Raw genomic sequence first — 9,870 nt, forward strand, 5'->3', positions numbered from 1 at the left:
CTCTTTGGGACCTTGGAATAACTGACCCGCTGGGCAGGTACAGCAGGAGATGACACCTAGACCTGTTGGTGTGTGGGATAGTTTTGTGTGTGTGTGTGTGTGTGTGTGTGTGTATGTGTGTGTGTGTGTGTTTGTCTATATGGGGCTTTGACTAGCCAGAGTGAAAGCCTGGATGAGCAGCTGAGTGTGTAGATTTGACTGGGCTGGGGAGATACCTGCAAGGAATTGAGACATGGCCATGAATGTACTAGTGAGGCTTCATCTCTTCCCGAGGGAACAAGATGCATAACCTGTTACATGGTCAAGCATGTGTGTGTATTTGTGGGTGAACTTCGGTTGCAAGTCAGTGCACATCTAGCAGGATCTAACACCAATGTGTAGGTGTGGCAACAGCTGTGACAAAAGGAACGCCTAGCATGACACGACACCTAGCCCTGGGTTTTGTCCTTGGCTGTAAAAGACAGAATTACTATCAGGACCTGAAACCTACCCATGCATGTGTGTGGAATTTTTGAGGCGAATGTGGGGATACTATGGAGGACATGAGCCCTAGCTCTGTTTCTGTCTCGGTCTCTTCCTCTTCCCCTCCCTTCTCATCGTCTCACCTTCCCTCTCTCCTTCCCTCCACGTGTGTGAATATGTATGTGTGTGAGAGTGTTTGTGTTTGTGTGTGTGTTTGTGTGCTTGAGTGTAGTGTGTATGGGGGAGTGGGAGTTTAAGTTTTGCATATGAGGTAGGTTCCAGGTAGCTAACTCCATCCTTAAGTGCATGTGTGGTATTGGGTATAGGGGAGGAGACTCTTAGCATGACAGGAAACCTACCCATGCCTGTGTATTTGAAGCTTTGCTCTAGGGGAGGTGTTTCTGAGGAGGACCTGACACATAACCATGTCTATGAGACTCTGACTGTTGGGAGGTATACCTAGTGATCCTGACACTAATTGTGTATCGGGGACGTTGTTAAGGGAGGGAAGGATAGAAGAACATGACACCTAGTCCTATATGTTTATGTTTATGGGTGGGGGTCTTGCCTATAATTAAGGGAGTCCCTGAGAGTAATTGACATCTAAACCTCAGTTTAGGGGGACAACTGAAGGTGGGGGATTCTTTGGAGTACCTGATACTTGGCTGTGTAGGAAGAATGGCTGCTATAGGGGAGGGTTCACCTAGCTGGACATGACACCTTGCCATGCATGTCTGGCAATGGCTATAGAAGAGGGTATTCCTGGCAAGCCCCAGCCCCTCACCATGTATGTGTGGATGTGTTGTTTGGGGCTGCGGGCCTCTTCCCACAGCCTGGCTCCCGCACTGCTAGCTTTACACCAGAAATAACAAAACACAAACTGTATTCTTTTAAACACTGCTTGGCCCATTATATCTAGCCTCTTCTCGGCTAACTCTCGCAGCCGGACTAGCCCATTTCTAATAATGTGTGTAGCACCCCAAGGTGCACTTACCGGGAAGATTCTAGCCTACGTCCATCCTGGGTCGGAGGTTCATCGTGTCCCTCAGAGAGCAGAGCTATCAAGTTTGAGCTCACTTCTTCTTCCTCCCCGCATTCTGTTCTGTTTACTCCACCCACCTATGTTCTAACCAATAAAATGGGCCAAGGCAGTTTCTCTATTAGCCAATGACCTTCCTCCATCATGGATGTCTTTGACTACAATGGTGGGACACCTTGCTGCAGTCCTGTATGCACTTGCATATTTCTGATCCTTCTGAACCCTCCAACTCAACCCCTGTATTGTGTGTGGCAGCAGGACTGTGGATGTGAGGTAATTCTTAATGCCCAGCATTGTATGGATGGTAGCATAGTCACAGGTGTGTCAATAGGGCCTGCTACCTAATTGCTTGTGTTTCGTAGTGACATGGTTTCTATCAGGGCATGAAAAACAGCAGCGCTTGTTAGCCAGCAGGGCATGGTAAGGGTGTGTGACAAGCTTCGTCTGACTCTTAGCATGTCACTTGGGAGTGCAGGTTGGTGGTCAGGAGGATGTGACACACATCACTCTCTATGCCGCTACAATGGAGGCTATGTACAGCCTGGCACAGTAAATAGTAGTAGGTCCTGATGCAGAGCAGCTTGTGTGTTTGGAGGAGGAGTCCAGAAGAAGTCGAAGCCTAGCACTGGGTGAGGCATGCTCAGAGGAAGGATGTCCAGCAAGGCAAATACATGGCAGGTAATTTTGTGAGTGACAGGAGCAGAAGCTCCCAGCATGGTCTGATATTTGTGGTCCATGTGGGGCAGGAGATAAAACAAGACCTGATACCTAGAAGGAGCTGTGTGGTCACATGGATGGTGGGGTGTCCAAGGAGCCTGATGAATACATACCACTAGGGAGCAGTAGAAAGGGTGTCCTGCTGTGCCCCGTACCTGGTAAACATAAGCTAGCTTGATGGAGAAGGGTCATCTTTCTATCTGTTGTTTCATTGGTTAATTAATAAAGAAAACTGCTTGGCCTGGTAGGGCAGAATTTAGATAGGTGGATTAGACCGAACAGAATGCTGAAAAGAAGGGAAGTGAGCAGAGCAGACGCCATGCCTCTCCCCTCCAGGCAGACACTATAGCTCTCGTCTCCAAGATGGACGCAGGTTAAGATCCTTCCTGGTAAGCTACCACTTCGTGGTGCTACACATATTATTAGAAATGGGTTAATCAAGATGTGAGAGTTAGCCAGTAAGAGGCTAGAGCTAATGGGCCAAGCTGTGTTTAAAAGAACACAGTTTCCATGTAATTATTTCAAGTGTAAAGCTAGCCGGGTGGCAGGACGTAGCTTGCTGCCCCTTTTACAGAGTGGGGAATTAGTGTCCATCCAGGCCTGGTAATATTAGAGTTAATATTTGGCAGTGGTTGGTCAGCTATCCGGGGATACCTGACATTTCAGAGTGTGCACAAGGCATTTGAAAGTGTCACCAGGGCCTGATCGTAGCGATGTATTTGAGGCTGCTGCAGAGTGATGTGTGTATGTTTAAAGGGCCTTCAGCTACCATTATAGGAGTTGTGATGGCCTGAATGTTTGGGTACCCAGCAGGTCTGATATCCTAAAATTATATATGGGTTGATGTCAGGAGGTATCCTGCAGGGACTGTAATCAACACTGGAGAATGTCACTTGTATGGTGGGATGTAGAAGAGGGCCTGGTACCTGTCAGTGTATGTGGACCTTCCATGGTGTGATGGTACTCTTGGGGCCCAAGCAATAGCAGTGGGTTTGGGGCAGAGTGGCAGATTATCCAGCATGACAATAACTAGCACTTAATGGGGGTTAAGTGGGTGCCATTCAGTTTCCAGTGCCTAGGAGTACATATGAGGTGTGGGGACTGGTTTGCTCAGCAAGGCCTGATACCTAGCAGTTAGTGTGTGGTTTTGTGGGAGTCCCTGCAGAGCAAGTGGGGTGGAACGGGTGTGGTGTCCAGCAGTCAGGGAAGGAGCCCTATGTGTCAGGGCAGGAGGCATCCAGGTGAGCCTGAAGCCAACAGTACTTATGTGTCATTGACAGGAGGTGGAGTGTCCCACAATGCCTGATAGCTGCCACCATGTCTCAGTTGACACGGGGGTTGGATAGATTTACTGCAGGGTCTGATACTTAGCATTTTTTTTTCAACATCCAAATGTTTTTTTTAATAACAGTAAGATCCAGTATTAGCTTTTGTAGCCGCAGCTGGCCCTTCTGCCTCTGGCACGTTCAAACTTCCGGCCCTTGGAGCAGACATAGGGTTTGGTATGGCTGTGTGGGGTTCCTGGGGCCTTGCCAAAATGGCGGTACACCTCTCTGCTCTTCCGAGGTCCAGACAGGAGCACAGTGCCATGACCCTTGGGAGACTCCAAGGCCAACTGGTCAAAGGTGAGGATCTTACCCCCAGCCTTGAGGATGCAACTTCGGGCCCGGCTGCTCACCCGCAGTGCGCACACCTTCAGTTTGGGCACATCGAGAATCCTCACGTCATCTGTGACCGTCCCCACAACCACAGCCGTCTTGTTTTGTCAGCCAGGAAGCTTCATCTTTCGGATCATCTGGGACAGGGACCGAGGTGGCCGGTTGGTGTGACTCATGAATAACCTTTTCAGCACAACCTGATTGAAGGTAGAGTTGGTTCGTCTGGCCGGAAACCTGTACAGCTTGACCAGCAGCCTCAGGTAGATGTCCTGGCTCTTGGGCTCCTTGCGTGCGGTCCTTGTTGTGGCGGATGTCAACACCCATGATGGTGCCTCCTGCTCCGCCAGGTCCAGAAAGCAGCATTGTGTTTTGACATCAGAAAAGGAATGGACTATCTAGGCCTGATCCCTAGAAAAGTGCGTGATGAGTGTGGGTGAGGGATGCCCTACTCTGGACTTGGTGCTGGGAGCAGGGAGCACTGGGTTCCTAGTGGGCAACCACGGCTGGGCAGGCTCCTATCCCATAGACGGAGATGGCCCAGTGGTCTCAGGGACAGTGGCCTCAGCCCCAGATACTTTCTTAGCAACACAAGCTCCCTGGACTCCTCAGTGCCCACTCCTCCAGCACCTCAGCAGGACTGCTCCTCCCTGGGTCCTGCTATGAATGAGGCCAGACCTGTTATCTGTGAAAGGCACAGGGTGGTGGTTTCCTATCCTGCTCAGAGTGAGGCAGAGTTGAACTCAAAGAAGAAGATGTTGTGTTTTTTCATAAAAACGAGAGTATGGTGGTTTAAACATTACAAAGAATTGGAAAGACCCGCCATTTTCTGGGGAGCTTTGTGGAAAACATCTGCGCAGACTCCGCGTCAAGAAAGGGTACCATCTCATCACGTGAGTAGAGAGCACAGAGCGGAGTCATTGGCAGAGCATGTCTGTGGACTTCCAGATCTCCAGGAGCTGAGCAGAGGGTGGGCACCTGACTCCAGAGCCCCGGCTTGGTTACTCCCGTGGGCAGAGTGAAGGAGGCACCTTGTGTGGTTTCTGTCCCTCTGGGTTCTGATGTGTGAAGTGTGCCTTGTACTGTCTAGTGGACTTTACAGAGAAATGCCTATTATTTAAAGATGTTTAACTAAAATGGATAATTGTTTACAAGTTTAATTGTTAACTAATTTATTTGCTTTTATAAAACTTGAACTCTCTTGTAATAGCAAAGTCTGGTTCTCAGTCCCTTCCTATCCCACTGATTCTAGATTTCTACCTGGGAATTTGCATCTGGGCCCCACACAGGAAGAGCACTGTCCAGCAGTGGGGGTGATCTCTGGGAGTGAGTGATTGAACTGTGATTAACAGTTTAGTCTGCAATTGATTCTGCTCTGTGTAAACAGCATCTGGGAAACCATATGCCCTGCTCTTCGTTATTCTTCAGGCCCCTGGTTTTATAACATCGTCCATGCTAGGTCTGTGACACAACTATTATTAGTGTTATAACTACAGAAGGATTTTAAAGTTCTCGTATTTATTCCATATTTCTAGTTATTATCCAGTATGGGAAAAATTTTTCAAGCCTTACTTGTTTGCTTTTTTAAAAAGTCATTCAAAAGCCGGGCGGTGGTGGCACACGCCTTTAATCCCAGCACTTGGGAGGCAGAGGCAGGCGGATCTTTGTGAGTTCGAGACCAACCTGGTCTACAAGAGCTAGTTCCAGGACAGGCTCCAAAACCACAGAGAAATCCCCGTCTCGAAAAACCAAAAAAAAAAAAAAAGTCATTCAAAAATATATTCATTCATTTCTAGCGGTGTGGGTCTTCCCACATCAGTGAAGATAAGCCCACATGGTAATGTTCAGTCTTGACGGCCAGGCCATCCTAGATCCTGTCAAGTGTCAGTCAGTATTGCCCACTGCATTTCTTTATAAGTGTGTATGAGGACGGGGTGTGGTGGGTAGTACTACACATTTGTGGTGCATGAGTCTGATCTAACAGGACAGATGGGCCACAGGTGGGCACCGGCGTGGAATTCAGTCCCAGTGACTCTGGACCTCCTTTCTCTGTTATTCCCTAGACAGCTGGGAGCACCATTTGAATTTCTTCTCATCTCAACTGGGATGTTCTGCTTTGATCTTCATTATCTACAATGCTCTTTCCCTTTTATCTCAATGTGATATTGAGACCACAGCCCAATCAGTTGTTTGTATTTTCCCTGGCTGTGAGCCCTCAGGACGTCCATTCCCTTTATTATGTATACACTGGCAACCCACCAGGATGTGCAGAAGAAACGTCAGGATGAGATTGACAGAGCTCTGCCCAGTAAGATGAGTGGATGGTACCCAGAGAAGGCGTGCATAGCAAAAGAATTAGCAAGAACATGACTCATCAGTCTCAATGAGAATTTTTACAGCTGGCCATGCAATAGTTCTTCCACCAACAAGAGTCTAAGAGAAACAGGAGGGACATAGGAGATGAATGCAACCCATAGAAATACACAATCTTTAATACAGTCCTGGCTCTGCCGTATCTTTATCTGTTATTCCAATAATACTAAGTAAGAGACCCAGAAAACCTGGGTGACACTTGAAAATGAACAGCAGTCCCTCAGGTGTCTGGAAAGTTATCTCTGCTGAGGTCCTCGGTGTGCTGTCCCCACTATATAGTGGTAGGCTGACTGTCACTTGTCTTGGCAGGCTGGCCTGACACTCCTCTCAATGGCTCCTCTGTCCAGTCCATTAGCATGGCGTGTGTGTGTGTGTGTGTGTGTGTGTGTGTGTGTGTGTCAACTAGGGATTCCTTTTTCTTCTGTGGTTTTGATGGTGTATTAGGCTCCTTCCTGTCTGATGCCCTGATTGTAGTTAGCATGACTTTCAGAAGTTCTTTGAGTGTCAGTGCCCTCTGCTGACCATAGCATGCATTACAGTCAGTGTGCTGGACAGGTTCTCTCAGGAAGTATCCATGCCAAACCCTGGGAAGAAGCGGCTAATGTTCCAGCTTCAGCTGTTTTGGAAAGCACCTAGATATGCACTAGAGGAGTGTCTGCCTTTGTGCTTTCGTGAACTCCTAAGTATTGGTCACCTGCTGGTGGGATGCAGCCGTGGGTCCAGTTGTGCTGTGGGGAGCATCTCATGGCTGAGGTGCAGGGAAAGGACAGCTCGGCAAGTTCCATGTCCTTGTCATCCTGTCAGGGAGGGGTTTGCTTGGTGGTGAATAGAACTTTAGAAAATGAGGAAACTGTCTCTGTCTCCTTTCATCGCCTGATGAAGGTTAATATTCAGGAGAATGCCTATATGTTTTTCTTTGGGTTCTCCTTCTTATTTAGCTTCTCAAGGATCACGAATTATAGGCTCAATGTCCTTTATTTATGGCTAGAAACCAATTATGAGTGAGTACATCCCATGTTCCTCTTTTTGGGTCTGGCTTACCTCACTCAGGATAGTGGAGACAGAGACAGATAGTGGAGACAGAGACCCACATTGGAGCACCGGACAGAAATCTCAAGGTCCAAATCAGGAGCAGAAGGAGAGAGAGCACGAGCAAGGAACTCAGGACAACGAGGGGTACACCCACACACTGAGACAATGGGAATGTTCTATCGGGAACTCACCAAGGCCAGCTGGCCTGGGTCTGAAAAAGCCTGGGATAAAACCGGACTCGCTGAACATAGCTGACAATAAGGACTACTGAGAACTCAAGAACAATGGCAATGGGTTTTTGATCCTACTGCACGTACTGGCTTTGTGGGAGCCTAGGCAGTTTGGATGCTCACCTTACTAGACCTGGATGGAGGCTGGTGGTCCTTGGACTTCCCACAGGGCAGGGAACCCTGATTGTTCTTTGGGCTGACGAGAGAGGGGGAATTGATTGGGGGAGGGAGAGGGAAATGGAAGGCGGCCGCGGAGAAGAGACAGAAATCTTTAATAAATAAATAAATTTAAAAAAAAAGAAAATGAGGAAATCAAACAGTTGGGGGAGTTTAAAACTCACTGAGCTCTGGCCAACAACCTAAAGAAGAAGATGAGAGAAGAAGACAGATGTGCCTTCAGAGTCAACACTCAGAAAGGCAGCAGACCCAGCAGAACCTCATGCTGGCAGGCTGGCTTGTAGAGACTATACTGGGTACAGGTAGAAGTGGGAAGGTGTCTAGGGGCCTCCTGAACGAGAAAAGTGCATTGTCATCATGTGAACATGCATCCAACAGGCGATCTCCTAGCTGACTCCCTGACCTCCCACCCTGGAGCAATCCTTAAGGGCAGAGATAGGCAAGTCTCCACCTAGATGGAGAGTCCATGCTTACCCTTGACATTGTTTTTATCATTTCCTCATTATGACATCTGTATGGCTTGTGGAGGCTAATCTTGGTTGTCATTTACACAACATCTCTAATCCATACATGCAGGCACTGGTGAGGGAATTTATAGATTGGGTAACTTGAGGCGGAAAGGCTCACCATAAATCTTGCACACATCTCCTGGAGTCAGCCCACATAAAAAGAACAAGGAAGAAGGAAGCTTCTGTATTTTTGTCTTTTTGTCCTTGCTCTCTGCAGTAAGTCCATCTCTCCTGTTTATGAGGCATTCCTTCACTGGTGTTAGACCTTACTTGGGGATTTCAGTGCACACTGAAGTACAGCAGCTCTCTGGGTCTCGTCTGCGACTGCTGAGACATTCAGGTTCCTAGACGGAAGAACTGTGTGTGCTTGTCCTTCCCATCAGAAGAACACATGTGTAGGACAAGCTGGACCTCTGCTTGTGAGCCATTAATATAAACAGCCCTTAATATGTATGTTTGTGCATTCATGGATGTAGGCTGTGTGTCTGTATGTGTGCCTCTGTGCATGTATGTGTGTCTCTCTGTGTGTGCACAGGTATTATTTCCAGTAGTTCAGTTCCTTGGCAAACACTGACTAAAATTGGCAGTTTGGTCTACTCTTAGTTGTCTTTGAACCACATTCTGTCACTGACAGCTTACCAATTGGGAAAACTGTCTGACTTGGGTGTCTTTGCCTTCTTTCTTCTTGCTGTGATAGAAAACTGACCAAAAATACCTTCAGAAATGCAGACATTTCTTTCATCTTGCAGATTAATGTCCACCATGAAGGGAAGCCAGGGCAGAAACTCAGAAAGCAACCTGGAGGCAGGAATGGAAGCAGAGGTCATGGAGGAACACTGCATACTGGATTGCTCCTCATGGCCTACCCAGCTTGCTTTTCTCTACCACCCAAAGTGATCAGTGCTTGGTGGCACTGCACACAGAGGGCCATCCTTCCCAAATCAAGCACTGATCAAGAAAACATGCCACCTATTTGCCTTCAGGCCACTCTGATGAAGGCATTTTCTCCACTAAGGTTCCCCTTCCCAACTGACCTTCTTTGTATCAAGTTGAAGACAATGAAAGGGGGGGGGGAGGAAAGAAGGATATAGGGTAAGAGATGCACAGAACCATGCCATTTTTAAAAAATGTGAATACTGGGTTTCCATTTTAGGTCCTTGTGCTTTCTCAGCAGGTAGCATACTGATGGCTGATGTGGGAGTGTCATATATCAATTTGTTGATTTCATTGGTTAAGCAATAAAGAAACTGTTTGGCCATGATAGGTTAAAACATAGGTGGGAGGAGTAAACAGAACAGAATGCTGGGAGGAAGAGGAAGTGAGCTCAGAGAGACGCCATGCTACCCTCTCCCGGAGAGACACGATTCAGCTCTGACCCAGGATGGACGTAGGCTAGAATCTCCCTGGTAAGCCACCTCGTGGGCTACAGCAGATTATTAGAAATGGGCTAGTCCAGGTGCGAGAGTTAGCCTAGAAGAGGCTAGATAGAAATGGGCCAAGCAGTGTTTAAAAGAATACAGTGTCCATGTAATTATTTCGGGGCAGAAGCTACCCAGGCGGCCGGGGTGCTGGGGACGCAGCCCCGCCGCTCCTATTACAACAGATGGCCATCTCCCTATCTTCGATCTGTGTCGTTTCCAGGGTCCATCATCATGCACAGGGACAGTGACGTAAGC

At 48.0% G+C, this 9,870-nt stretch overlaps 1 pseudogene; it reads right to left on the minus strand.

Annotated features, from left to right (window-relative positions):
• Window positions 1-3,641: 3,641 nt before the first annotated feature.
• On the minus strand, window positions 3,642-4,200 carry LOC121462149 (annotated as a pseudogene).
• Between the last annotated feature and the right edge of the window lie 5,670 nt (window positions 4,201-9,870).

This window comes from Microtus oregoni, unplaced genomic scaffold (assembly GCF_018167655.1).
Source record: "Microtus oregoni isolate MIOR12 unplaced genomic scaffold, Mior012 000001F_ref0000356, whole genome shotgun sequence".
In the NCBI taxonomy this organism is placed as follows: domain Eukaryota; kingdom Metazoa; phylum Chordata; class Mammalia; order Rodentia; family Cricetidae; genus Microtus; species Microtus oregoni.